The sequence below is a fragment of the Papaver somniferum genome, chromosome 8 (assembly GCF_003573695.1).
Source record: "Papaver somniferum cultivar HN1 chromosome 8, ASM357369v1, whole genome shotgun sequence".
NCBI classification, from domain to species: domain Eukaryota; kingdom Viridiplantae; phylum Streptophyta; class Magnoliopsida; order Ranunculales; family Papaveraceae; genus Papaver; species Papaver somniferum.
This window is the reverse complement of record NC_039365.1, coordinates 14,555,485-14,562,876: the sequence shown is the minus strand read 5'-3', so window position 1 is coordinate 14,562,876 and position 7,392 is coordinate 14,555,485.

Here is a 7,392-nt window from a genome sequence, read left to right as displayed (position 1 = left end):
TTTATTTTGTCCCCCGAATTGAGTCTTATAGTAACTGTAAGAAGTCGTCCCTTTTAGGATTTACATTTCGTTATCGCTGTTTTCAAAAATTTGCTTGCTCTTTCTGGAACTAAAGAATATAACCAAGAACAAACTCATAAATTAAGAATTCGATAATAGTGAGGGGTTTCATGACCATGGTGAATAAAATGGCCTAAACATTTCACCGGTGGGTGTTACATTGTTAACCGCAGCTAAGAATGATGCAGATTCGAATTACTTTGTGCATTCTTAGGCTCCTAATGATTTCGGGATCTTGTTTTTGCACTACAAGAAAAACCGGATTAAGCGACCAGGCACTTTAAGTTGCAAAAGCCTATATTGAGTCGTTCTAACCCTTATAGCGATTTAATGTGGCACTCGCTCTAGAGTTGGTAAAGGTGGGATTTCTATAAATCTAGAGCAGCTAGGAAATCGCTTTAGTAATCAACCAACTATGATGTAGCGTCTCTTCCGTTAATTGCTCCACATCTAGACCGACCACCCTAGAGCAAGTAAAACACCAATCACTTACTGGCTAGACCAAGTCCCTGTGAGCAATTAAATACCTTGTCGGTATATACATCGAACAACTTGGGCTGAAGTGGGTTGTTTAAGTTTTCAAGCTACCAAATTTATTCAGATTGCTTCATCACTAGACCTGCCAACCAAGGAGCAATTAAGTATCTTCTTGATAGATACATGGAACGACTTGGCCTGAAGTGGGTCGCTTAATTTTTTAGGCAATCAAATTTCTGTATCCGAAAATGTAATTACAATATACAAATTAATACTGGACGTAATTACTAATTAAGATTCTATAATTATAAATAATCCACCTCTTAATTATAAAAACCTTCATTACATGTGGTATGTACTTCAATATTCCCACCCATGCAAAATACATTAACTTGTTACAAAAAGAAACCATCAAGTTAACGTACTGGTTTGCAATCCATCCCAAAAAAGAGAAAAAAAAAACATGTCCAAAGAACAAAAAGCATACAAGTCCAAACAAAAAAATTGGACCTATATGTTTACCAAAATAACTGCACATTCAACATTCAGAGGTAAGAAAAAGAGCCGATGGAAGGCACTGGACCTGTAAGTTCACCAAAAAAAACTGCACATTCAGCATTCAGACTAATCATCCTCTCTAGAGGATTCATTCTCCTGATGATCATCAGCACATCCATCCTGCAAATCATCATCATCCCCAGCATAATCATTATCATCTTCTTGCAAATCATCCCAAGTAAATCCATTATCTTCAGGTCCACGTTCATCTTGGGACTCATCTTCTATATCATCTGGCACAGGTTGACAACCAAGGGTCGTCAAAGCCTCATTCAAGTACTCCCTGAGATTACGCTCCCTCCTTTGAAGCTTTGAGATTTCTTTGTCTTGCTTAGCAACTTTCTTCTTTTCAGAGTCCAGCTGTTCTTGGAGAGCAGCCAACTGTGCTTCATTTTTCTCATATAAACTGAAGCGGGCAGCAACTTTCGACTTACGAGCACCCTTAGCCCCAATACGGCGTGGATCAACAACCATTGCATATATTTCCTCGGGAGTGTAATTGACTTCCCCTCGACGAACCTGCTCACTAATCAGGTTCATTTCTGCCTCTATACCCATTGTAAAAACAAGCAACTAAGTCAAAATTCAAGTTTATGTAGCTACTATGAAGAAAAGACAAAACAACACAACAGTTATAGAACTATCCTTGTCTTTTAAGCAGAACTTTCATTCAAAATGCAGTAACTATAGTTAAAAAGCAAAAGATAGATTGATCAAATACTATCCTAAAACTACACTTAAACAAGTATGGTTCTATAAGTTCTTATGTATGATCAAAGAACCCAAAATCTGCAACAAAAAAATAGTTCATAACAAATCATATTTTGACAGTATAAAAGCATGCAGACAATTAAAATATCAACAAACAAAGTATTAATGGATCTTAAACATGGAAAACTATGCGCGATCATCATATTTTATATCATAGTATCATACCAACAGTAAGAAATGCATAGTCAAAAATATAAACAAATTTGAACAACACATTGATATTATACCAACAGAAACAAATAACACATGTTGCGTATCTCGACCTTGTAGCTTGGGATGTTTAGTTCACATTTACACCAACAGTAAGTTGCAAGCATTATTAAATCTATTACTAGTGAGGAAATTTTTACCTGCCAATCTGCACACAGTTTACCAAGCTTACTAGCTTTGTGAGTTTCCATGAACATACTGAGTGGATCAATCGGGAGATTTTTGCGCGCCTAATTAAATTGAACTTGTAAGCTTACCACAATTTAAAATTTATTAAGACATGAAGAACAGGGATAAGACATCAATGAACAATTTAAGGCTTACCCTATCATACGCTTTTCTGGCGAAACTCTGTGTACCATTGGTATGGTTCAGAGCTAGTGCCTTTCGCGCAGCCCTTGCTTTTTCGGACGCAGCCTACCATTAAATATGAAAAATAAAAATGATAAGCACTACCGAATTCACCAATAATATAGATTTTTTTTGTTTCTTATGATAGAGAAACCATAATCGGTTTTATGAGCTCATAGCTGGACACCACTCCATGTTAAAAAGTCAAATCATCAAAGTACATTGCAAAGGGTAAGACCAGAAAAATTATATACCTTAAATTTTACATCAGTGTTAAAGAAGTCACACATATGAGCCCAATCATCAACATTGCGGATTCTTGGGGATGGATTTCGCAGGGCTTCCTCATGACTATCAAACGATCTGTAGTGCGATGCTAACTCAGATCGATATCTAACATAAGCCAGTCTTATCTGTGTTCTTATAGCCTCCTCAGCATTTTCATCATCAGGTACTAAGATATAGTAATCCTAGGAGAAAACTAATTTGTTAAACAATGACCAATGTTTAAAAAACTCAACGAAACTACAAAAAAAATAGAAAAGGTGAATTAAGTATTACCCTGACAAGTTTAGATACTCTTGATATCTTTTCTTTAGGCATGTTTCTAAACAAACGGACAGTCAAAGGGAAGTTGTCACCTTGGCGCACCCACATTCCTATCGCAAGAATACACTCAAGGCTGAATGTATCCACCAAGCTCTTTTCAAAAACTTCTACTTTCAGTTTATCCAAATCAGTATCTCTAATAGCAACTTTAGGAAGAGTGGTGATACCCCTAGTAGTCTCTGTGTAAGAAAGGACAGCAACCAACAAAATAAGTTATTAAGATAACCATGTTAACTATCAACTATGGCAGAAATAGATAATAACAGGTAAAAGACTTCAATTATAGCCGGTGGATTGGCAGAGTTAGATGCCAAAGGAGAATTCGAAGCCTCATGCGAAAAACCTCGACGACTTAACTCTGGTGATATATCTTCATTATCATCTAACTGATTTTGTTGTCGACGAGACAATCGAGGACTTCTACGAGGTGTTGAATCATGTTCATCACGAGCCAACAAAGTATGCCGTAGAGGGCTCCTACGAGGTGCTGAATCACGTTCATTACGAGCCAACTGAGTTTGTCGTCGAGGAGACGCCCGTGGACAGCTGCGCTGCACAGATGTCGGATGACAAGCTGAAGTAGATCGTTGCCTACTGCAATCTCCAAATTCAACACGCTGTGGAAGAGATAACTGCCTAGAAGTAGAAAGTTGCCTATGGTCATCTTCAACGTCATTATGTGGTGGAACATATGATTGCTGCTTTTCTGCATCGTCCAACAATAATGATCGCTTTGCTTGAATCAAAGTTTGGGGCCTTTGACGTAGAAGTAGAAAGTTGCCTCTTCTATCCTCTCTTAGATTGTTTCTCCAGCACAAACACTTTTAAATTTAAGATCCATATTCTTATTTTCACAATCTCAAGATTCAAGTGAAGATATCGATCTCCATGAAGACGAGATTTAGGGCAGCAAGATTGAAATGAAGAAGTTCTATTCCTGATTAGTTCGTATTTAGCTGTAGTAGAACAAAATTTTGTACGGTAAGAACCCCAATTTTGTTTGGTTTTACCTTAATTTTGCATTTGACACTTCAAACTTATAGATTCAAGCTTAGACATTCTGTAAAAAATAACCCTAGATTTGTTTCTCGTCGGTGATATTTAGGTGTTTCAATTTGATCTGTTTCCAAGTTAAATTCTATTGCTTTCTTCATATTTCTTGTTTCATTTGCAATTTATTTAGCTATATTTTCATACATTCGTAAGGGCATTGTTAATTGTGTTTATTCGTAGTTCAATATTATCCATGTAGTTTTTGTAACTTACATCAGTTTCGGCATTTCAACTTAATTATGCGTGTTTAGTACAGATATTATAGCATCGATGGATAAGAGTTGGATTAAAATGCATAGGAATGAGGAGGCGTTCCGCAAGGGAGTCAAAAGCTTCCTAGACTTTGCGTTTGTGGTGTTACATGTCCCACCGCCGCTTTTTGCCAATGGATCATAAATGGCGCGATCACAAGGCAGCCTTCAATGGAGAAAAGGAGAAACGACCACCACCAAAGATATTAAATGGGGCCGAAATACTTGAGCAGTTGGATCATCTAGAGCAAGTTGAGTTTGGTAAGAACTCCAATCAACAAAGTCTAGTAGAAAAGATACCCTTTGATCACAATTGGAAGAAAATTAGCATTTTCCAGCTGGAATTACCCTACGTGAGCACGATTTTATTGTTCCACAGTCTAGATGTGATGCATATCGAAAAGAATGTTTGTGATATCGTGATGGGGACTATATTGAAGGTCAATGGGAAGACAAAAGACAACATAAAAGCTCGATTGGACCTACAGGGGATGGGTATACGGAAGGACTTATGGGCGACGAGAACAGGGGATAAGTATAGGGTGCCAAACGCTTCATATGTGATGTTGAACAAGGAGAAGGATTCATTTTGTAAACTTTTGAAGGAAATTAAGGTTCCTGAAGGGTACGCATCAAACATTTCTCGATGTGTGAACCTTAAAGAGCGGAGGCTTATTGGTCTAAAGAGTCACGATTGCCATGTTCTATTGAAACATTTGTTACCTATAGCAATTCGTGGAAATTTGCCAGATGATGTGTGTGAAGCAGTGACTGAGTTATGTATGTTTTTCAAAGTTCTGTGTGCTACTGTCCTTAATATGGCTGACTTAGACAAACTGCAAGACAGTATTGCAATCACATTGTGCAAGTTAGAAAGGATATCCCCACCATCTTTTTTTGTTGTGATGATGCACTTGCCCATTCATCTAGTAGAACAAGCAAAGGTTGGTGGTCCGGTGCAGTATCGTTGGATGTATCCAGTTGAGAGGTACGAATATATATATCAATGTCATTTTACTTGGAAATTTTACCTTTTCTGTGATCTGATGGTATTGGTAAAGATTTTTTATTACGGTTAATGTATATATATACACACTATTAAGATACTTTGGAATTTATTAATGTATGCTATTTGGAATATACTATCGAACATGTAAATAGCTTGTGAATGGTTGTTACTTTAGTCAGGATCATATACGATTTGTCTAAGTGATATCACAGATTTTAGCTATGGATGAATTTCCAAATGAGGCTTTATATATGTCATAGTTACCCTGATATCAAAGATTGATTGATTTTCACTTGTTCATTTTGGTTACTGTCAATTTAGTTGAACTTTGTTTATCCTATGTATCAGGTACTTGCGGAAGTTAAAGTGTTATGTGCGGAATAAAGCTCATCCCGAGGGCTCGATGGCGAAAGGGCAAATAATAGAAGAATCCCTCGTATTAATTGAGCGCCATATCACTAGTGTAGTTAAGAAGTTTAATCAACTTGGTAGAAACGAGGATAACACTCGATTTGAATCAACAGATGATAAGTTTTTTGTTTTCAGACCATCCGGTGAATTTCAAGGTAAGAAACGTGTGGCCTCGTTTTCAGAGGAAGAGTTCCAACAAATGAAAATGGCCGTTCTCAAGAATTGTGATGACGTGCACCAATATGAGGAGTACGTGTTCTCTACTTGCTATTTCTCCTTATGTACAGTGAATAATGCTAGAATGTGACATTGTTTTCGTGCACATGTAATTTGAATGATTTTCTTATGGCAATATACAGTGAACACAAAGATATGCTTGAAGGAACTAGCCACGCACATACAAAACACACCCAAGAATTTCCTAGCTGGTTTGAACGTAAAGTTAGTCTCAATTCCAGACTATTAACATGCATGTTTTGTTCGCCGCAAAGGCTTCTTATGATTTTTGACTTCGGTGGGATTTTTTCTATAACAAACAGATTTACCAACAGCACAAAGACACCGGTCAGGTGAGTGAAGAACTATTATCATTGGCCGGAGGTCCTTGTCGTGAAGCTCTGTCTTTCAACATTTACACGGTCAACGGGTACCGCTTTCAGACAAAACTTTGGGAGCAGGGAAGAACGACACAAAACGCTGGAGTATGTGTAACTATCGAGAAGGATTATTTTGGAGTGTTAACTGATATTATAGAGTTGAGGTATGTGGGTGGATTCCGTGTTGTTCTTTTCAAATGTGATTGGAGGGATGTAGATAGTGATAGGGGATGCAGGAAAGATAGACATGGAGTTGTTACTGCTGTTAATAAAACCGTAAGTTGTTGGAAGGATGACCCTTATGTGTTACCATCTCAAGTATCCCAAGTTATGTATGTGAATGAAGGAGAGGAGTCCCAATGGCAGACGATGATAAAACTAAAACCTCGGAACTGTTATGATATGCCGGTGCGTGATATTAATCCGGAGTTGAGTCCTAGTGAAGCAGCACAGGATTTGTACTCGGCTTTTTCTATGGAAGATGTACAACGTGAACCGCATCAGGATGATGATGACAATTTTGTTTGGGGTAGGTGTGATGTTCCGTAAGAAACCGTCACTTATGTTGCGCCAGAACAAGGTCGAGGGAAAGCTGTCGATGAAGATGATGCTGATATAGAAAGTGTTTATACTACTAGCGATGACGATGATTTGCTCGAATTTGAAGATTCTGACAACGAGATGAACTTGGATTAATTTTAGTTTGTTTCCTTTCATACTGCGGTGAAACTGTAAAAGAAGCTTTTTAGCTTTGTAAAAGAAATTGGTATCTTTTTTTTAATGAACAAAAGAAGACTGATATCGTTAAAACCACGCAGACAATATTACTTTTACTTCTTTAATATGATGAAAAGAGAATTCCATTTGAAAAATGCTCATTACATTGGACCCATTTTCAAATCAATATCTGAGAAAGGAACAAGAAATTTAACAAACCCATCCTATTGCATTCATTTATGCGTCCATTACAGAATTTACTGGCACTATTCACTGGCCGAAGATCTGAATTGTGGATAATTGTTTACACCGATGAGTG